The sequence below is a fragment of the Myotis daubentonii genome, chromosome 6 (genome assembly GCF_963259705.1).
Source record: "Myotis daubentonii chromosome 6, mMyoDau2.1, whole genome shotgun sequence".
Lineage (NCBI taxonomy): Eukaryota > Metazoa > Chordata > Mammalia > Chiroptera > Vespertilionidae > Myotis > Myotis daubentonii.
In genome coordinates, this window is record NC_081845.1 from 29,249,729 (window position 1) to 29,273,490 (window position 23,762).

At 41.9% G+C, this 23,762-nt stretch overlaps 1 protein-coding gene across 6 annotated transcripts in view; it reads right to left on the reverse strand.

Annotated features, from left to right (window-relative positions):
• HIVEP2 (HIVEP zinc finger 2) overlaps positions 1 to 20,779 on the reverse strand; it is a 180,708-nt gene extending 159,929 nt beyond the window's left edge. The window contains exon 1 of one of the 6 annotated variants that reach the window (XM_059700529.1): positions 20,643 to 20,779. The gene's annotated coding sequence lies outside the window, so the exon portion shown is untranslated. Of the gene's footprint in view, positions 1 to 18,381; positions 18,603 to 18,671; positions 18,813 to 19,057; positions 20,312 to 20,642 lie in introns of those variants that run through there. The other 5 variants (XM_059700532.1, XM_059700528.1, XM_059700526.1 and 2 more) reach the window with 5 other exon arrangements.
• Positions 20,780 to 23,762: the final 2,983 nt, after the last annotated feature.

Below are 23,762 nucleotides of genomic sequence, written 5' to 3' on the forward strand. Positions count from 1 at the left end.
TTCCAATTTAGAATAATTTCTAAGTTTACTATGAACAACTAAAAAATATTTTCATCTACGAAATCCTTTTTCTGTCAAGTCTTTGATATAAGAAACCTTAGCAGACCTCCCGGTGAACTTTGGCATTTTGGCTGTGTGGCCCAAAGAACAATCGACCATTACAAAGCCTATTCATGAGGCAACCAGAGACCTTATCACAAGGATGACTGCCCGGCTGGTGCTACTCTTCTGTATCATCCTCGCGAGTACATAAAACACACAAGATCCACGTTACTAAATGATGTCATGAGCTCTAAACAGTCTAAACTGTAACTTGAAAGATTACAAATGCAAACGAAAACACCTATCTACTTAAAAGGTTGGATTAACTTGTTTGGTTTCAATTTCCTAAGCCTATCTCTAGCTAAAAACTAAAAATGTCGAAAAAAAACAGTAAAAATCCATCTATAATTTGAGGATAGTCCATCCAAAGGCAAGGACCATAGTACTGTTCTCAAATTTACAAAACCATTAGCATTTTTTAAAACTAGATTCACTACCTGAATCACAGCGGTTAAATCATAAACAATGCAATAATGTGCATGTAATGACTCTGTCTCAAAGTGTACACCAGCGCGATGTCGGTGCTTTGCGCTGAACATGCACATCTTCCTTTCCACAGCCAAGCAAAAGGTGACAGTTAGGAGGAGGGTTTAACAAGAGGTTTCCAGCCAGGGTTTTGTGAAAAGAGAAACTGTACATTCTACCAAGGTGACTAAAAGTCTCCTCAGGCCCTCTGCAGTCAGCACTATTCAGCACTATTCGCTCGATTTCAGGAGCCTGCCAACGCTTTTGGCCCACCTGACCCGGTGTTCTCGCTATTATGCAAGCGATGTGGTCTCCCCAAGGCCAGAGATCGCCGGGCATTCCTGTCTGTCTGTTCAGCACAGAGGCGTCCCCTGGCACGCTGGGAAAGTGAGCCATTGCAAAGGAAGTGCAATCTCCTCGGCGTCCCCGCCCAGGGCTCCGGCCCCGCCGACCCACAGCGAGCAGCCCGCGAGGCGCCCCGAAACTAGGTCTGGGGCAGCACCTCGGCGGCCTCCTGCAGAAGCAAGCCCCACTTTCTCCGAGCAGGAGGGGGAGGCGGAGAGCATTTCCTGTTGTGCAGCTGAACTGAGCGGAGACGTCATTGCATTCAAATTCCCTCGGGTGTCAGCGGACGGGGGCCAAAGTTCAGGCCCTTCCAGGGCGGGCCAAGCGCAGCAGCGGGCGAGGGCAGGGCGGTCAGGGCTCCCGGCTCCTGGAAGGAGTCCCAGCGCCTGGTGCCCGCACAGCGCGGCGCAGGGACTCGGCTGAGCTGCGGAGGGGGGTGGGGGGGAGCCCCTTTTCCTCCCAGAATGAACCAAGCCCGGCGACCGCTGTGGGCTGGCCTCTCTGTCCCCGCGTGCTTCCCAGGGTGAAGGCGAAGGCATGTGTTTCCAGGGGTCTGGAGGAAGCACTTTCCTTGCGCAAGCTTCTTCGCCTAATTTTTAACGTAGGTGACTCTTTTCCCACCAGGATTGTTTTTACATAATCAAAAGTGAAAATCTTTTCAGTGTTGTTGCAATTATGTCTCTTCGATTTCTGTCTCCTACTGTGGATTCCTCTTAACTGTCAGATAAAGAGGAAAAAGAAGGTATCTGTACTGCATAGCTTCCCTGAGGCCAAAGGCAAGGAGACTCCCTTACACATCTCTGAAGCATATGTTTTCATTATTCAAACACCCATTACACAACTTGGAATGCCCTTTTACTTATGAAGTCCTTAATTTATCATATCTCAAATGTCTAATATAAAAAGGAAGTCTCTTAAAAACCTTTCAATCTTGTACTTACTCATTCTAATAGCACACAAAACTTTTGGCCAGAATGTTTTAAAATGGAAATTACCCAGTCTTATAAAAATAATGGTGATTGTTACAATTTCCTTTATCCAAAATTCCCAGCCTTCCCTTTAGTTTCAAACCATAAAGCAGATTATAACCATATGTAACTTGAGAGAAGGTGGTTTCAGGTTCAGAAGGGTTAAAAATAAGACCATAAGGTATTGTATAACCATTTTTAGATTAAAAACTGAAAGATATAATGTGAAAATGACCCTGTCAATTAAAAAACAAACTATAGATTCTGTTTTTCTCAAGGTGAATCAATGTTACAGATGTTATATTGTGCCAACATCTCTAACATTTGCACTAAACAATGTTTCACATTATTACATGGAATTAAAATATTTAGAGTTTCACAAAATGTAAACTACAGACTTTGGGTGGTAATGATATGTCAACATAGATTCATCAGTTGTAATAGATGTAGCAGTTTGGTACAAAATTTTGAAATTGGGGGATAATGAGGAGGGAGGATATGGGGAATCTCTGTTCCACTTAGTTTTGCTGTGAACCTAAAACTGCTCTAAAAAATAAATTCTATTTTTAAAAAAATGTATGTTTAGGGTGTTGTAACTATCATGGTATTTACAATATGTACTGCACGATAACCTACAGATTTACAAGTAAATGATGAATCCTAAGAATTGACAAAGAAATAATCATTTTGATGCTTTCATGAAGTTTTCATCATGTGGGTCTATCCCTCCTTGATAAAGAAGTTAGTTTTTAAAAAATTATTGAAAAAATTGTATTTTAAATGTACATAAAAGATATTACAACTTAATATTTGTTAGTTGTCCTATCTAGTCATTTACTACCTTAGGACAATATAAAGGTAACCTTGGCTTCCACTTAAAGTGATCCAAAGCCCTTGAGAACTTTTGTTGTCTTATTTTCTAAACATCTGAATAAAACATTTCAGTATTTTATCACACAATATCTTAAACCTGCATAGTTTATTATTGTTTACCATTTGTTTTACATATTTTCCTATCCCCATTTTATCAAGAAACTGGCTCAGAACACAGGGCTAGCATGGATGTATGGATCTCAGAAGGGCCCCTTTAAATCTTGTTGAAAAGGAATGCCACACCCTTCCCTTTCCATACTCCACAAACTCCAAACTAAAACCACACCCTCTGTACTTCCTAGGATGCTCTGGGCTAGCTTGGTAGCCAGCGCCTCTGCCTGTGAGTGCTGGGAGGGGCCTAAAAAAATCACATCCAACTGCTTTACCTGCCTAGTTTGAAGACAGCAATTGTTAAACAACTTCTGTGAGCTTCTCAAACTACTATCAAAGGATTCTTGATTGTAAAAGTGATACCTATGTGTCCAATCCTGGGAAACACTACAGAGGTTGTGTCTTCAGCACGATCTCATACCAACATTTTTCAGTGTCTTTTTTCCTTTCATATCAATCACCAATTTATCCATTAAATCTTTGCAGTGATTCCTGAGTTTTTTAATTAGAACATACTTACACCTACTCCTTTATATCATCTACCAATGGTATGTAACTAGCACTCCACAAACTGCAAGTGACTGTCCAAATACTGTCTAAGCTCACTGAAGGTTTTATTCAAAGTTCATGTGTTCTGGTTTATACTTAATTGCTAGTGATGGCACTTGGAAAGGACAAAAGAGGGATGACTAAATATTATCCTATTTTATAATCCTAATTTCAAACTAAATGAAATCAGTATTACCATAAATTTAGTACAGACTGAGATATAGACACCAGTACAATAGCAATGAAATAAATCAACTTGTGAATAAATACATAATTGAAAATATAAACTATAATAATAAACTATGAACTCTTCATGTTCCTGGTGCTATTTTCAAATGCATCTCTGTTTTATCATGAAAGAGAACAAATAAACTGTGAGGATAAAAGGATGCTTTGCAAGGTAACGTGTTTTTACACTCTTTAGAAATTGCCAGAAAAAAAAAACACACATTTTTTTTAAATGTTCCAATTTTATGCTTTCAAGAACATTATGAGAATACACAATTCCAACGCAGGAAAATATACTCATTTCATCCAATGGAAAAAGATTGAGACTTGACATTTCCCAACTTAACTCTTTAAAAAACTCATTATTTAATTCAGGATGGGTCTCATGGACATGTGTAGTTATGACATGAGAGTAGTGGTTTGCAGCAGTAATGATTTGGGTCTCCATGTTCCAGAGATCCCGGTTCTCTACGACAGAGTCTCCACAGGTTCTTGGATGCTGAATAGGCTTTGATAGAACTTGTCTGTGAGAGGCTGACTGCTCTCACAAGCTGACATTGCTGAAAATATTCAGAAGGGCATACTAAGTTCTTACTCTTCTCTCATGATATCCAGTACTGAGAAGTCTTCTTCTCAAATGAGCATTCACCAATCATGTGTTGTTTTCCCAGAAAACTGGCTCCCAAGAAATGCAAGGACAAAACCAACGGGACGCTCTTCTTGCCTAGGCCTATTTCCATTACACACTGTAGGATGGCAGTGCTTCAAGAAGCCAGTTCTCCCTGAAATCAGAGCCCAGCTCGAAGTTAACTGTATGCCGCAGAGTCAGATGAAGATTATGCCTCACTGAGTGAACAGGAATGGGCAGGCACGAAGACAGAGTGTATTATACAGACACACACACGCACACACATGAATGAAGAAGCCTTTTATGAAAAACCCATCTACCTACATGCTTCACAATCATGGGTTCCAGTAAGACCCTTCAGCATTTTCAAGCCCCATGATTTTTTTTTCTTACAAACTGGCCCCAAAATGACAACCTTCTCTTTATTAAAGGGCCCTTAGCACAAATTACTAGTTCTTGATCCCTTCAAAGCTGGGTAACTATACAAAATACAGCACCTGTCTCTAAGACAGTCCCCAGACCTATAGGTGGTTCCAACACTGTCCATTCCCTCCTCCAGACAATAACAAGAAGAGGTATCATTACCTCATACCTTTCAGGCTCTTGGTAAAAGCCATTATGTTCTTCAAATGGAAATATATATGTAGTACTTCCTTTTGTCATCCTCCATCTATATTTAATATTTCAGAATAGACCCTCAATAAAGTCTAAATAATAGTAAATGCTCAGATGGCCTATAATCAACTGTTATTGAAACATCAGTGTTCCCACATGCATTACAGTGTAATTAAAAATTAATGAACTGTATGTTATTTTATTACAATAAACTATTTTCTATTCTCTCCTAGTCCCTCACAAAGTTCTGTGTACTTCTCCAGAGACTAAAAGAATAACTAAATCTAAAATAAGTTACTTTCCACAGTGGTTAAAGGTTCCAAAATCAAAGTACTCATTGAGGAAATGATAACTTTTGTTTTGGAAACATACAGTAATTAACATTGTTATTGTCTAATGTATTGACTGCTTCTGCATACAGATACACTTGTACTATGAAATATTTGTCCATTTAGGTATTCACCATCTCTACTATTAATTATGTGGATTAATAAGCAATCTATGTAGATAAATTAAAAGAAGAGAGTTTTCTCATAGATACTAAAGATAGTCAACCCAAAGTAAGAATATTTTTTCAAAATTATTAAGATGCAATAAATCTAATTGTATATGTAAGGTACTTTATAGGTGACAATCTTATAAGTAACACACCTACATAGAAGTATTTCCCAACATTCTATGTAACCATTTTTTAAAATGTTTTTATTGATTTGAGAGAGAGAGAGAGAGAGAGAGAGAGAGAGAGAGAGAGAGAAACATTTATGTGTGAGAGAAGCATCAATTGGTTACCTTCCACATATGCCCCAACTGGGATCAAACCCACAACCTGGGTATGTGCCCTGACCAGGAATCGAATCTACGATCTTTCAGTGCACAGGACGATGCTCAACCAACTAAGCCACACAGGCCAGGGCTGTGTCTCCCTTGTTAATTACTATAAATTGAAGAAAAGGTTAATTTATTTTATACTAAAATGGCAACCATTTGAACTAACCTTGGTGTCAGTATGGCATGTCATTTATATGGCCAAAGAGTAGTAATAGAAAAGGTACTAATAACTTACACAGGTGTGAATATAGCAACATGTCCATCAGCAATGTATTTACTTTACCTTTATGATTAGTAAGTGTCCTTGAAATTGCTGGGCTTCTGGGACAAAGAGAGTAATAATAATATCTAATTCAAAGCCAATATGTCTTAAATGCAAAACACACATACTTCATACTCTTTATAAATGAAATAGAATTTCTGCATAGAAATTTTCACATATATTTTATTTCATTTAAATGTGTTTGTAAAGTTATGGAACTGCCGAAATCGGGGACCAAATTTTCAATGTGTTATAGTACATGTGCCCACCGTTCATTATTTTTGGTATAAACTCTAAGCTGGAATACAAGCCTTTACCCAACATATTCCAAACATTCTAACTTTTTTACCACTATTCACTTGATATGCATTTTATGCTGCCCTTAAATCAGATGCTCCTCTGAAAACACACTTGATACTTTCCCAGATTGGTGCCCATCAAAATCAAGGCCTATCTGAAGCATCCTTTTCTCCCATGAACCTCTTGGGAATCTCATGGGCCAGGGATAATTTTGTACCTTAACACTTCATATATGCCTCTCTTTTGGTAGTTAAACTGCTTCTTTTAATTATAGCTCCCTTAGCAAAGTTATTTCCCATAATATAACAGATTATAAAGCTTTGATGATGAAAACAGTGAAACACTCTTCTTTGTATCTTACATTCTATTTCTATATCTACTGTATTTTATATTCCCATGCACCTTACACATGCCAGAACCTCAATAATTACATTTATGAAAATAGATTTGTATTACATTAGTATACATTCCAACTCTGTGAAAGTCTTAGCAAGCATGTCTAGTAGGCCTTATACATAAAATGTTTCTAAACCAGTTGGCAAGAGGCTACATTCTGAAGAGTAACTGGAGACAAGCAATTTATTTTTCGGGATTCATAACAAACATAGCCTGGAGTACATTTCAGACATGAACAGCCTGATCCCTGAAGAAATTAATAAAATAAAAATGAAAACTACATTATAAAAGGTCTTTTTGAAGGAACCAGTAATATTTAGTCTGGATAAAAGAATACTTCGGGTGAACACAATCATGAGCTTTAAATAACTGTAGGATCGTCATTCAAGTCAATGAGTAAACTTGTTCTGGATGGCTGCAGAGGGTCAACTGCTGATAAACTGAAGCGTCTAAGAGAGCAACAGGCCTCCCTAAGAAAGGAAGAGGTATTTTAGCAGAGATTGAATGCCAGCAGTCCTTGGTGATTTGTTCTGAGTGATTTCTCCTTGCTCAGTTAGGGATTAAATGATGCCTCCAATGGTTTTATCTAAACCTGAAATTCTAGGAAAGACATAAGAGTGAAAGTGTCCTGTCACCATTTGACATATCAATACATCAGATTCTATACCTAAGCAAGTTAATCAGCATAATTTAAATTGGACCCTTTAAGAGATGCCCTAAATAAGTCTCCACTGCAGGCTACAAATGGTATCACAGTGGTAGGAACAAGTAAAACTTCTCCCAAATGCTAAATGGATAGTGCAGATGCAGCCTGCTCAAAACCAAGGTCTGACCCACCTGGAAAAAAGCACGTGGAAAGGTTATATTGACTAAGGAAGCAGGCCATTTGCATATTCCTCATTTTCTCCCAAAAGTCTGTATTTCTCCCAACATAGACCTCAGAATCCCACTTCTATACCCTTTCCTTCTCCCTACTTCCTTTTTTTAGAAATACTTGCACATCAGACATAAAAACAGTAGTTTGATTTATACAACTGTGTATTGTAAAAATTTCTTATGAAATTTAAGCCAAAACCAATTGCCTTCAAGTTGATCACAAATGTTTGGTATACTGTTAGGCACTGCTTGCTTTTACAGCCATCAGAAGGGTTAATATAATCATAGCAGACATCAAAACCAGGGCAAATTTGTTATTAATTTCAAAATGTCCTCTGATTCTCATTGCTCCCATCCTATATAACCCATAGGATATATATATTTTTAAAAAGACTACTTATCAGGACATTTTTCTTCAAATATAAATTGTTGGGATTATTAGCTAAAATGCTAAATTTTTCAGATCAGCTAGTATTATCCATGATAATTATTTTCAGACATCATTAGGTTTAACATTAGCAAACTCCTACCAAACATGGCCAACAATCAACCAATGACTGAACAAATTTGGAGTTTGTCCATTAGAAAATCTAATCTCCACACTTAGCATCCAATTATTTGCTATATTCCATACTGCCAGGTGATTTATTTTAAAAGGTCATTTTGAATATCTTCAGCCACCTAGCCCTTTTAAAAAGCTACATTTGATTATATCTGGGCACCAAGTCCTTCACGAATATTCTGAGGTCATTGTACAAGTAAACAGATGATAAATTCAAAAACAAATGTTTTTGGATTCCTTTTCTTTTGCTTGAATATGGGTATAACTATCTCAAAATGCTGTTCCACATGTGCATTAGTGACCTACACAAAATGTGAATGCATCAGAGGATATTACAACAATCCATGGAGCTGCTGACCATTATCTTTCTGAAAACAATTACGTATGCCTGTAATAAGTTGCATCAATAGCAGTCAATTATCGCAAGAACACTCTACTAACCCTTGTCACAAATGTATTGCTGTGTATCACATTTATTTTCACCTGAATTATTCTCAAAACTTAGTGTTGCTTCATATCCTAAAAATAGCCACTCCAATTCTCTTGTGTGTTACCCTGCTCTGTTCCCAGGAGGTAGGACAGTGCTATAAACAATGCTTCATTTTTACAAAAAAATAATGAAATATAACAGAGGTACAGCCACTTTGCCTGAATCCTTTTGAAAATCAATAATGAGGCAAGCAATAAATTACTGGGGTCAAGGTTTACTGTCAGCTGTCTGGTGGCCTCTGCAGCCCTGATGTGGCCCCTAATGAGCACATCCTCACAACAAGGACAAAAAAGACATTTGAAATCCTCATTTTCTCCCCAAAGTCTGTATTCCTCCCAACATAAACTTTGACACATAGCAAACAAACTGAATGACAAGAAAATGCATTGAATGTTTATAACCCTGGATTTTTCTCTTGCTTAGAGAAATGGAGATTATTCAAAATGTAAGCACCAGGAGAAGAAGAAATGGATAATTAGAAGCTGAACTTTCCATGACCTGTCCACAAAGTGTTGGGTCAGCCATCAGCATTGTCCCATAGGGCACTGCTGAGTTACAAAGACAGATTTCCTCACTGAAGGAAAATGATTCACACCCAAGCCTTCACTCCTCCATTTTTCTTTACCTTCACAACCAAGGATATGTAATGGAAGAAAGGAATAATTCCCTTTTTCTGCTGAATTTATCCAACCAGGCCCACCAAGAAACAACTCTTCCTCAACCCCACAGTGACCCACTGCACACAGCTTTCCTTCTCGGAACACCCTGAACAAAATATGGCCAGAGAAGACTGTCCTACATGGAAGAATCCCAGTTCAACTACAGACGTCCCTACCCAACTGCAGGAAAAAATTACCTCAAGATGGTCCCATCTGTTCACATGTTAGAAAATTCAAGGGGAAGTGCAGAGCCCAGGGTGACCTTGACTATGACTGTCAGCGTGTTTGTGACTGATGGATGGGTAGGTAGGACAGTTGTTTCTTGGACAACTTCTTATAAAGTTGAAGAACCTCATAAGAGTAAGCAGACTGGTGGACTATAGCTATAGGAGTGCAGACTAGCCAAGACTTCTTCCCTCACTAGGTTCTGACGACCACCCCTCCATCTTACAGTGAGTCAAATTTTTCTTACCAGACTGTTAGCTGCTTGAGAATTATGACTTTAAACATTCACCAAATGTCTATCGCATGCCTACTGCATACCATGCACATTGTTTACATGGTTGTGAATCCACTAGAAATTTTAGAACAAAAATTATCAGTAAAAAAATGAAAAATTCATTTAAATAAGATTAACAATATACACGCCAATATAAGCGGTGGCAATCGCCTCGCTTTAACAAGCTTATAAATTCATTTTACAATAGAATGCATCATTTGTAAATCATGTTTTCTCCCTTAAAAAACAATAATCAGGACCCGATTCTACAGGTTATGAAAATCCATAATCCTGAACCATAAGGGAATTTAAAACAAAACAAAACAAAAAAAAACCCACGATGCTACGATATTGAGATCTGTCAAAACAGCACCTCTTTGAAAACTCCCTCACTAGGAAAATATATAGATATAATAAATGAAATATTTCCATCAGTGATTTAGTAAGTCTTGCAGTGCTTCTTCAACTGCTATTTGGCTTGAGAGACCCAATATAAAATTAGATTCCTAAAAACACTGGAAAGTAGTAAAAGGACCGAATTTGGCGTAAAAAGTTAGCCTAACAGAATGTAAATACCATGAGGGCCCAGGTTTTTTATGTTTGTTTGTTTTTGCCATTTTGTTCACTGACAAGCCTCTAGTGTCTAGAATAGCACCTTTTCCAGCGCAGGTGCTTAATAGTAAATCTTGATTTAGTGAGTAATTTTAAAAAATCAGCAGTCCAGTTGTGTCTCCTAAGCACACCCAAGGTCCCACAAGGAGACACTGGTTAGCCTGCTCTGGCGATTGATATAGTTCAAGTTGGGTAATTCAGGCCCCAAAGACTAATTTTTAGACCAAAAACTCCAGAAGGATGACTCCCAGAGAATCAGAGAATATAGTTCACTTAACTACTATAGCACTGGTTGAGCTCAATAAGAAATACCCCAAACTTTAACTGATATTTCCATTTGTTAACTGTTGAAAAGATGTGCATTCTGACATCATTTCTTAATCCATTTCAATCAATAGATTAATAGGCCATTTGAAAATGTGTACAATAATTTGAATTCTTTTATGTTTTTCTTTTGGTCTAATCCCTTCTCAATAATAATCACAGCTACCAGATATTATACATATACTATGTGCTCATTAAGATTTGTACACACATTTGCATAAAAATGTTACAGTGACCCTTAAACAGATATTATCATCCTCACTTTGTAATCTCCAGTGGTTAAGTGACTTTCCTAAATTCACCTAGCTGATGGTAGACTTGGAATTCACCCTGTTCTGTTTTACTTCAAATCTAGGCTCTTAGCCCCTAGGTTACCTGTATATGTCACCAGCAGATGTGCATCAACTACTGGGGGAAAATATTGTGCAAAGTGATGAAAATGGTTAACAATATAATCTTGATGTTTAACATTTGCTTAAGCTGCATGGAATGGTGGAAAAACGAAATGGTTTGAGAGCCAAATAGTCCTGAGTTCTAGTCCTGCTTCACTACTGACTATCAGAGTATCCCTGCAAAAACCATTTAACCTTTCTGAATCTCGATTCCCTTACATGTAAACATGAAAATAATAACACCAAATATTCTTGGGGGTTGTTATTGAGAGTTCCTGCTATGAAACCTGGCACAGAGTAAGTATTCCTTAAGCCTAAATTCCTTTCCCTCTAACAGATTTGCTAAATTGGCACTGTGCTGATTTTTTTAAGTGTTTAGTTCATCCTTGTAATACCATAATTACTGAATATAATGACACTGCATTCTCTAGAACTACAAAGTAGAATTTATAAACTGATAGGATATGAGTTGGAAGAGGCTTTAGAGGCCATCTGTTCCAATCTTTTCCATTTCCAAATGAAGTCCAGAGTGTTTAAAAGACATGCTTCCAAGTTTTTACAGAAAGCTCAATGCAAAGACACACTAGACCTTATGTCCCTCCACCCCAATTCCCACTCTATCTCCAGTTTTTGCCTCACATTACACAGGCATGGCAATGCATGTAATTTTCAGACAATTAAGCAGTATAAAATAACCTCAGTTTAATTACATCCAATTAACAAGCCAAATTAGTGTTTCATATGTACACTATTAAATGAGTTGTCTGGCTTCCAAAAGAAATAAAACACTGTTTCAAATGAATCTAGCATTTCAGCGAGCAAAGCTACTTACAATTTAAATTACCTTTCCTATAATCTTCTTTATATGGAGTTAGACCTAATTTTAAAATAAATACTTTCTGCACAATCAGGATGCGAATTCAGGCTATATTTCAAGAATCAAAATTTTCTTTCTCACAGAACACATACGATTTTCTAAGATTAGTATATGTGGGTATGCAGTTGTGCATGCCTACCCACATATGCATGCTACAGATCACTAACAAAATACAAATGAGGGTCTGTCTTTATTTATCTATTGCCTGGTTTCAAAAGTCCCACCTTCTTATTGGGCTTCTGAAATCAAATGAATCTGCCACAGTGTAAATAATAATAGCTTCCCTGAAATACTGCTTTCTTTTTCAGAGAAAATCAAACAATTAAATAAATCTTTGTTAAAAAAAAAAAAAGCATTCCTTTTCATTACATTGCACTACACTATATGTCCAGTATTGTCGTGATTTAGGTAAAAATGGACATCAGTTAAAAAGCGGTATTCTAATGAAGCATGAAATGAATCATCTATGCGTTCCTTAAAATATTTATAGCTAAAAAATACAAATAGCTTATAACCTTAAAAATAACCATCTTTATAAGCTGGTGTTTGATGATCAATTTACTACTAATATTTATAAATGTTGTCTGGAGTAAGAAGTTTTATAGTAGGTTAAAATAATGATTCAGTACTGTACTTAAAATGTACTGCAAATTGACAATCTATCATACTTACTTGACCATGTTTAGCAAAACATTTTTATCACTTTTGTTATTATTTTTAAGATGTCTGTTCATAAGATGGAAGAACTCAAATTGTCATACAATAATGTCAACCGTTATTATTTCTCTTTAGGGCATTATAGCAATGTAACTGTCTCCTTGTTGCCAGTATACCCATCCTATATATGCTTATAAGCTTCCTAAACACACACATGACCACACCACTCCTCTGTTCAAAAACTGTAAGTGATGCCAGCTTTCTCACACAATCGGGAACCAATGTACCTTTGCAGGTACTCCTTCTCTCTCCTGGTACTTTAACTATGCCCTACCCTTCCCTCTTAGTAGAATTTGTTGGAATTCTACTCAACCCTCAAGGCTCCCAGTCAATAAATCACTTCTTCCCACAAAGACCCTCTAGTCTTTCTGGCTGGAAGAAAACATGCTCATTCATACTCTACTTTCACTTGTAAGTTTTAAAGTAGCCACATGTCTTCTCTAGATTGTGAAATTCTTAGAGTCAGGGATCACCATCCTTTTACCTCTCAGTTACTCATTCTGAGCCCCGAGTCTGACTCCAGAGCCCAAGGTTGGAACTCCAACCTAAGCTGATTCCTTTTGCCATCTAAAGTGAGTTTTATACATTATATAAATTTTAAAACAGGGAAAAAATGATTAAATGACACAGTTGACAAAATGGAACATGAGTCCAAAAGTACATAAAGGAATGTTATTTTCACTAACTTATTTTTCTGTTCTTTTTCTTCATATTCTTTTGTTATTCCTCTAATCATATGGAGAGTTAAGAAATAAGATCTAAACTTTTCCAAAGGTCCTGATATTTGCAATCCTGTAGAGAAATTATCTGAGGAATTGAATGTTTCACTAGCTGTTTATAAACATATAGATCCAGCTCATGCAGGGCTTCAAAGATTAATCAGTTACTTCCCTCAACGACTTGTAAGGACTTCTCAATTGTTAATTATTCATTAATTAAATCAATGGTGCTGGCCAATTAACTGGAGCCTCAAATAAGTGTTTTTTTAATGTAAATGATTTATTCTTTGAAAACTTATCTGCAAATAATAATAGCTAGCCAATCCCTCCAACTGAAGTCAGCAATTGAATTGTAACAAATTTCCACCAGGCTGGGGACCATTGATCAGAAAGAAATATGATGAGACATGTGTTATATACAACAGCCTACTCAAACTTCTAGTCCCTGCCTCCCAAATCACCCTCCAATGATCAGTCTCTAACCCCTAACATGGCCAAAGCAGGGTCATCATACATCCTGATATGCCAAGGACAGCCCCCACCCCCATTTATGCCAGGTTAGATAATCATTCTAGTGATCAACCTGCCCACATGGTCTGGCCTCACCTTGCATCACCTCTCCTCTTAGCTGTGCTCCAGCATCACTGGCTTGCTATCAACTCCTCAAAACACTGTACATCCCCCAACCTGAGGTCATTTACATTATTCCTTCTTGATACAATGCTCTTCCCCTCTTCACACATACCTTTTTCTACTTGACTCTTATCTTTCAGTCTCATCCCAGACATCACCTCCTCAGAGAGGTGGCTTGTTCAGCTGCAAGACAGGGAGGGATATACCCCTTGTTACACACTCCTTTATATTTCTTCCATAGCACTCATAGTAAATGGGCATTAGATATATTGGTCCACCATATTATTAATATTTGTCAACCTCACTAGATTAGAAGTTACTTTTCTAGTCTAGATCATTATATCCTTGGTGTCTCACACAAAGCCTGACCCATAGTAAATACTTGTGGAATGAATAGATGAAAAATTGTATTGCCCAATGATGGCTGAGGCACTGTCATAGTACTCTGAAGACTGGATTAAGATTACACATGAGTTAAAAGTCAAAAATGCTGGTTGGCCCTGAGTACCTCCTGACTTACATCCAACCACCTGGTGACTCAGAAGTGGTAGGACAAACCCCACCTGCTTCCTACCTACATTCATCTTTAGGCACACAAACATCATTTTCATCTCTCCAAAGCACTTTCTTCAAATAGGCCTAAATAGGCCTAAATATGACTGACTAATTAATCTTCAAATTTTAAACTGATAGGAAATCTAAAGTTATAAATACTTGTAGAATAGATCACATAATAGTTAATAACAAATGATTTGTGACACCATTTATCAAGCAGTTCAGATTCTATTCCAAATGCAGTCATGAAGACAGGATAGTCCTATGTCTCTCTTCATGTTAGTTCCATGGTCCAACTCAGAGAATCCAAAGACTGCACAGACCAAGTAAGCTATGATATCCCCTTGCACATGAGGACTTGGGAGTTGTGTCACAATAATAGATAAAGTGCTGAAACGTTTTTCCAAATTGCTCAGAGCCATCTCACAGCTACAAAATCTGATTTATAACCTCCTTTTTGTTAGCATTACCATAAATAGCACATAGTAAGCAATACTTTTGATTGTGATCAAGTATCAGGAACCAACAGAAAAGTATATCACTTATACAATTTCCTTTAAATACATTCTTATTTCCATAAAGTTTTCCCATTTTCTCTTAATCCTCTGTATTTATCCATAGCTTCAAACACTGAGAAGCCTCATTAGAACATTCACTAAAGTTTTACTCAAGATTAATTAAGTCTCTGCCTGCATGGTTATAGTCAACCCATACATACTGGACGGTTGGACAGTTCTTGAAACCTGAAGTCCGCTGAGTTGAGTTAGCAAACTTCCTCTGGTCCTTTTTAAATATCACTTAAAAAGTTGAAATCCTTACATACCAGTATTAGCCAAAAGATGGCTTCACAAAGAATTCATTAAAGAATGTAAATCCATTAACTGGAAGTACATCATTTAAATTGTGAACTATTTCTCCACCTACAGGACTACTGCATACACCAACAGAGAGTTCTGCTGATGCTGACTATGAATCAAAATGTGAAAACAATGTTTATTTTTAAGAGACTTAGGTGATTAGCGGCCTGCCTGATCAACAATCATCTATCCAGTAGATTTCAGCCACTTTTCCCTTATTATAATAGTTACCACATCAAGTATTAAATTATTCCACATCCTAATGGATAACACTTTCACTCATGCCAAATAACATTTTCAATAGGTCTTTAAAACTACTTTTCCTATGTTGAAGCTTTCCGGTTAACTTCAACTAATAACTGATAACTCAAAAATCTAAAACCAACACAAATAGAGTACTTGTTATTTGTTAATGCTGCTATTAAAATAAGCCCTACTTTTAAAAAAAAATAGGCAACTTCTTAAAGATTTTTCATTTTAAATTGAAGAAGCATAAAAGTTTCAACCTGGTTTTCTGAATCATGACAAAGTGCCAAAGGCTCAAGCAGACACTTGTACCATTATTCCACAAGGAACGCCTGCATACATGTTGTCTCTGTTTTGTTGTCATAGTAACAAGAACATTTGTAAACACATCCCAGGTAAAAGGAACCTGATCAATCAAAACATTCTACTGGCTAATCTTTCATTGTAGTTAAACAGCATGATTTTATTACATAATAATATACACATAGTAAATCCCTTTAAGTTCCATGTTTAATAGAAATATAGAAATAAATATTTTATCTACTTTAATGGTATTTTTCCAAAGGCCTCCATAAGGATCTAACCATTTAAGAATCAGTTACATTTTAAATTTGTAATATCATTAATATACTTACATTCCTAAAATTGTCCCTGAATCAATTTCACATCAATTTAATCATAAATATCCTCATATGAATATATGTAGGCTTTAATAAAGCCAAACACATAAAATTAAGTCACCATAACAGGAATATTTATGCCAATAAGCAAATTTTGTTTTATACCTGACCTATTTTCAAAGCAAGAAACACGGACCATTTTCAAAAGGTTCACCATTGTAATATAACATTTTTCTACACATAAGAAATATACTGAATATTTCAAACCTAGTGGTGAAAAAGGATTATGACACTTGAAGCACACTACCAGTATTAAGTGGATGCTGGCAAATCCTTTTCATCTTAAAATAAAAATGGACCATTCTCATCATGACTCCCTAGTGTCCCACAGAAATTCTGTCTTAATAATGAAAATGATATCAATTTTACTCATGTGGAAGGCATTTCTGTCTTGATAAATTATTTGATCTATATCCTAAAAATCAAACCAAATCTACCCATTACACAATCTACTTAGTTAAAATTTTGCTTTGGCCGTCTTATAAAGTGAAAAAGTGCAAGACATTTAAATTATAATATGTATGTAATATATGTAAAGTATATATTATTTTTATCTATGTAATATATATGCAAATATTTCAAATAATTTGCTTTGCTCAAGGACAAACATCACCAAACATTACTATATCACTGGAGGAAATGTTTCTAATAAAGTTAAATGGTCCTTTTCTATGAGACTAGATCACTGTAAATTTAATTAAAATTGATCTTATTAATATTTCAAGTAATTTCTGGGCTTGATTATGCACTACAAAGAAAAACTGTACTGAAGAGGAAAGTCAATAGCCTTTGAGGAGAGCTCAGAGCATGCTTTAAAAAAAAAAAAAAACCGACAGTTCTCTTGCGAATTACCGAGGTCTAGCCTTTGGGGGTAGGAAAGAGTACCAATATTTATTTGGAGGTAAACTAAGTTATTTTTAAAATGGAAAAAAAAAGGAAGGAGAAAAAAATCAGTTCAGATTTTCCATTCTAAATGTAAGTACCGGAAACAAGCCTTTTTATGTTCATTTTAGGCCTAAGTAACTGTGCAGAGAATAAGGCTTTCACAATGTCAGTTGCACACACTGCTTCCTGTGTGAATTCTAAGCCATTACAGGTGTCCTAAAGGCCTCCGGTGAAACCTATTATCAGGGGATTCCTCTGGTCCCCCGAAAGCTATCCTACTGCCCTCCACCCGGCAGGTATTATTGCTCATCTCCTACAACTCTCTTTATTAAGGACCCTCTTCATTTCTCTGCACCGCCTGGGTTAAAGTGCCCAGCTGCCCTCAGCAGAGCAGGTAAAAGCTTTCTCATTAGAGAGGACTAGTTCCTGCAGTCCTTTTTAGTTGGATGCTTTCAAGTCAGAGAGAGGAGCCACTTGAAGAAAACCCTCCTTCCCTGCTTTTCCCCACTGGGAGCCACGTCCCCGAAGGACAACACCAAGGGGGCTCTTCCTGACCTTCGATCCCCTCATCCCATTTGCTTGGAGGGCTGGGGTCTCGTTTTCTGCTGTCCTCCGCGGCACTGGATGTTATGTAAGAGGGACAGGACGCGGAGGCACATGCGTATAGAGCGCACCGATCTGCGATAACAGCTGGGGTGGCAGCGCCGATCTGGAGTCTCCCCCACCAAATACCACAGGCACCATCCACACCCTTCTCCCCTTCCCACCCACCCACCCAGCCACCCCCACGGCAATGTTTTCCTGTCTCACCCCTTCCAGTACCAGACGCACAGAATGGAAAGGCGGGAGGAGGGGTGAAGGGAGGTGAAAGAGGAGGAGAGGCAGCAGCAGCACATCTGCTTTGATAGCAGCCGGCAGAGCCGCCGCGGCAGAGCCCCTCGTTAACCCCCTTCCTGTGGCTGCACCACGTCATGGAACATTCCCGGAACGGGCCAACGTTCCACCCACTTCAGGGAACAGACATAAAGGCGCAGACCCAGCTCCCCACCGTGCACAGCCCCAACACACATGTCCCTGCCCGGTCCCCGGACAGGCGCACAGACCAACACGCATGCAAACCGCCCCCACCGGGCTCCACGCGTCCCCTGTCAGCCCGCGCCGCCGGGAACCGCGCCGCGGCCGGTGCACCCGCAAGGCGAGGGCGCCTCCGCGTGAACCTTCCATAGAGACAGTCCCCTCCTTCCTCGCTTCCTTCCTTCGCTCCTTCCTTCCTTCCTCGCTGGGCAGGAGAAAGGAGTCACTGAAATGCCGACAGCCGGCGCCTCCGCTGCGCTCCCTCGGCCGCAGGCCGGCGGCCCGGCCCTCGCGCCGCCCGCCCCCTCCCCGCGCGGCTCGGCCGCGGCCCCCTCCCCCGCTACCTGGTGACGGGGCCAGCGGCGCGGCAGCCGCAGCGGTGGCCCGGCGGTGCGCGCCGGTGCACGTCCCTCATTAGTAACCAGGCACATTCCTGCCTCCAGCGCTCGCGCGCGGCCCCCTCCCCCCCAGGACATTACGCAAAGCAGCCTCCCCTCATCTGCATAGGTCCGCGGCCAGGGTATTCCCCGCACTTCCCCACGCGCTGGACCCCCCTCCCGAGGTCTCCCCCATCCCTGCCCCCTCCGACCCTCACCCCCGGGAAACCGGGAAGCGCCGCGGACGCGCCGGGAGGGGCGATGGAGCCTGGCGGAGGCTATTTCGGTGTAAAGTGAAACAAGCTCCCCCGCGCTACCGGAGGCAGGAAAAACACAGCGCCCGGGCCACTTACCGAGCCGTGGAACCTACATTTCTGCCGCTCTGTTCTCCCAAAGGTCCAGTCCGCCCTCCACGCGCCCCCAGGCTGCACCCAGCGCCCCAAAGTCCAGATGCGTAGGGATATTGTCAACGAGCCAGGAGACCCTTCAAGTTGCTCCGGGGTCCTGGGAGCCTCGGCGTCCAACGCGCAACTTGGCCGAGACTTGTGCCACCGTCCGCGGAGACGTGGTGGTGGAGACCCTCCTCCGGTGGGAGAGACAGCGCGCCCGGCTCCCGCTCGCCGGCTCTCCACCCCCTCACCTCCAGCCCGCCCCCCGCCGGCCGCCCGCCTCCGGGCCGCGAGCCCCTCGAACGGCTGTCAAACCTCGGCTGCCGCCGGGTGACAGGGGCGGGAGGAGGGCGCGACGCGACGGCCAGAGCCCGAGCGGTCGAGGGGGATCCTCGCAGCAGCAGCAGCGGCGGCGGCGGCGGCGGCGGCCGCTCACCTGGAAAGTCACCGCTGAGTAGGAGAAGGAGGAGGAGGACGGAGTGAAGGAGGAAGAGGAGGGAGAGGAGGAGGGGGAGGAAACCCCCCTGGTGCCCTTGTTCTTGCTGCCGCGGCGGCCGCTCCTCGCCGAGGCTGAGCGTGTCTGGTAGGGGGTGTCTGGTAGCATTTCCTTAAGGACAGAGGGAGGGCGGGCGCGGAGGGAGGGGAGAGATCCCGACCGCCTGCCCGGGCTCCTCTTGCCTTTATTTATTTTTCTGACACTGTACGGAGATGGGCCCGGGGCAGGGGCCGCCGGGCTCCGGAGGGAGCCGCGAGGACGGGCCGCAGCCGTCTGCCCGTGGGAGCCGCAGCGGCCGCCTCCCCTCCCGGTCTGTGGACGCACCGGGTTATTCCTGGCAGCGCCTCCCCGAACAGAAGTTACTAGGAGGAGTGCGCGGCGAGGGCGCGCGGGGGGAGAAGCGGACGCGGGGAGGGAGGAAGGGAAGAGGGAGAGACTCAGCCAGCGACGTCATCGGATCCCCCTGCGCGTCCCAGGGAGGGAGGCTGAACCAGAAAAACCAGTCTGGAGCGAGCTCGGGAGAGAGGGATGTGCCGGGCGCCGGGCGCCGGGGGAGGGAGGCGGCCGGGAGCGCTGGGCCGGGCCCCGCCGCGGCCGCCGGGGCGGGAAGATCGCGGCTGCGCTCCCGCTGGCCGGGATCCGGGAACTCCCTGGAGAGCGGGTCTCTACTTGTCATGCAAAAACACTTGGGTGTCTCTAGGAGCCTGAGAATTTCCTTTCGGGTTCTGGAAACCTCCCCCTCCCCCCCCCCCGCCCTCCCCTCCACATCTTCCCCGTTTCCCATAGAATCGTTCCCTGTCTTGATAACAAACGGAATTACATAATAATTAGTATTGCCATTATTACTTGGTCCGTGTACCTCGGATCCTTTGCCTCTCCCTCGCCCCCGCCTCTACTCGCGATCCAGTTATCAGTCAAGATAAACACAATCAGGTAGCTCCTGGCGGCGTTTCTGGAGCTTGGCAAAGTGTTGGGCGCTTTCCGTGCCCCTGCGGAAGCATGAACTTTTCACGCGCTCAAAAGGCCCCGATTGCCTTCCCTGGGGTCACTCACCAGGGCGCCCTGGGCGCACCCAGCTCGGGAACCGCCGCTCCACCTCGCCGGGATATTCAAATCATTTGGGGCTGTGGCGACAGGAGCCGGTGCGGGTGTCCCAGTGGGCCGTGCCGGGACCCGGGCGAGCCGCCGCCTCCAGCCGGCGCGCTCCTCTCCTCGGAAGGGAAGCGAGTGAAATCACACCCAGCGCCCGGGGACCAGGGCCGAGGAGTGGGGGAATCCCAGGCGAGTGGAGGCCGGAGCTCTGGGCTTCCTCCCCGGCCGGGCGACACCCGGGGGACACCGGGGCTCCCTCCAGCCGTTTAACCCGACTGGTGTGGACTCGTGTGAACCCTCGGGGGGAGGTTCCCAGGAGGCCGCAGCGGCCGAAGAGCTGCAGAGCGGCAGCCAGGCCGGGCTGGCGCCGGGAGCGCCTCCTCGGGGTGGTCTTCCCGCCGGGCGGGAGCCGCCCGCCACCCTTCCCGGGAGTCCGAGCCGCTTGCCAAGGCGAGCGGAACCCAGTGCCCCCGGGCGCCGCGGCCCGGGCGGCCCTACCCACCCCAGGCCTCGCCGCCGCCCTGCCAGGGGCGGAGTAAACAAGAGACGCAAGATTTGACCTGGCGCGACCCGGATTTCTGGCCGGGGTTCCCCCTGAGCAGGTGACTCTGTGGGAGGGGTGGAAATTCGCCTCTGGAATTCCGGGCCAAAGACGTTAGCTGTGCTTCTGCTCTTAGGGCAGGTATTTCACCAACCCCGGAATTTTTCGCGTCTCAAGTTTCAGATTTCGCGGAAAGGAACCAAATGTCAAGGCATATCAAATAGTCCCTTCCTTTTTCATTAAAAAACAAAACAGAACACGAATACATTAAAAGGGAAGGCAGCCTCTTTAATGACTGCGAGGCTAGCACTGCTAGTTTCGTTTTTGTTTTTCATTTAGACCTACAATCAGTGTATTTCTGAGGACCCTAGCCAAAGGCGACATTGCCCTGAAGGATGACTCTGCAAAATAAAGCAGTTGGTACGTTTTTTATGGATTTTTTTTTTTTCCAAAGGAGAAACATCTGAATGATTTGAAGTAAGTTTCACTGTGTCCTTTCAGGTTGATCTCATTTAAATTCAGAGCCTATTTCCACTTAACCAGCCTTTTCTTTCATTAAGTTCTTTACTATTCAGCCCTTCTTAACTTGATGCACTTAATAAACCCCCCCCCCAATCATCATCTTCTCTTAAATGTATGCCTTAGCATTTTTAAACATCCATTTAAATGCAAAACGTAATTTTCAACATGTTTTTTTCACTTCCAAACCCACCTGCTATGTACGACCAGAGTCCATTTTATTTAATTGGCTAATAGAGAAGATTAAGCAGGTTCTTTAAGAACCCAATATCCCTTCAGCACACACAACAGCAGCTGCCCAAGCTCCTAGAAACTAAGCAAAGAAAGTAGCCAGCAGCATTTTGCTTCGCTAAAATGAATGTTAGTTGGAATCTTAATTGCCTCTTTGAAATATTAGATAAAGTGGCATAGTGTGAATATTAGAATACTCATTTAATTGGACAGCTAAAATATTTTTTAAAAAGCAAATATACATCAATTTTGATTACCTGATCCTACCCCCAAAGAGGAACCCCCCCCAAAGATATTCTTTAGTCAAAGTTGGATTCTCCTTACCATGTTCCAACATCATCAAGCTCTAAAGAAGATAACTGAAGTGAGTTGAAGCAGAAGTAAAAATATTTGTAAGTATGTATAAACTAGGTGACATTTCCTCTGCTGGGTGGAATTACTATCTTTAAGTAAATGCATTCCTCTCACCTGCCCCTAATGTTGCAACATGTCTGTCCAACCGCTTACTTGTAAGTGTAATAGATTAACAAAAGAACTCCTCTTCCCAGAAATCCTCAGAAGACAAAACCAGCATCGGTAAACCCTGCACTAAGCCCAAGGAAGCTCTAAGGAAAGCAAGGCTGGGTGGGTGGAGCTGGTTCCTCCTAGGCAACCATAGGGTATATCAACAACAATGTAGCCACTTCTTTTTATTACTCATCTTTCTTATCACTTCTCATTCCAGAGGAAAGAATCATCTAATAATCTTGATTATGAGGTATTAAGAGAGTCACATAATTTCCACGTGGCATTTTCACAGTCAGAAATCACTTCAAACTGAAAGCACTTTCATTCACAAAATATGTATTGAGTGCCTGCTATGTGCTAAAGATACTTAGGATACCTCAGTGAACAAATCCTTGATTCCTGGAGCTGGCATTCGAGGGGGTCGGGGGAGGGGGTGTGGTGGTAGAGTAGGAACAGGATAGAAAATAAACATAAGACAAACAGTATAGAGCTTTGGAAAGTAAAAAGAGTTATGGGAGGGGGACATAAAATAGGGTAAAGGATGTCTGTGGGGTGGGGTGGGGTGTTGTGTTGCTGTATTAAATACAGAGGTCAGAATAGGACTGGTCAGGAAGTGACATTTCTGCCGAAGCTTGAAGGGAATGCTTCAGCAGTGGAGATAATCTGGAGTAAAGAGCTTTGCAGGTGGAGCAAACAGCCAAGATAAAGCTCTAAGACCAGAGCAGGCCTGGCATGTTTGTGGACCTCAAGGGGAATAGTACAGCTAGAACAGAATGTGACAGCCAGTGAGCAGAACCACCCAGGCCTCCCTGAGGACTTGCCCATCCGGAAAAAGCTTGGTAATGGGCAGGTTTATGACCTTTGCCACCCAGTTCCTCTGAATCTGAATCTTTGTGGGCCCAGGAATCTGCATTTTAACAGATATTGCAGTTGATTCTTAAGCAATCTAAAGCTCAAAATCGACTGCCACTGAGCATGCAGGCTGATACTCCTGGCAGGAGAACTGGGTATCAGGAGACATGGTACATAACGCTGCTAGAACCAGGCACATCTGTGTTCCCAATAGCACTCTTTCAGTTTCAAATTTAAATCCTCAACTCAAACTAACTGTAAAGGGACTTCATTGACTCACTCAACTAGAAGTCAAGGGCTAAATATCAACTCAGCTGGATCCTGGGCTCAAATGAGGTAACCCTGATTCAGTCTTCCTCCCTCTCTCAGCTCTTCTTATCTTTCTGTTTCATTTGCTCTTCAGACAACCTTTCTTCAGGGTGGTGGCAGAA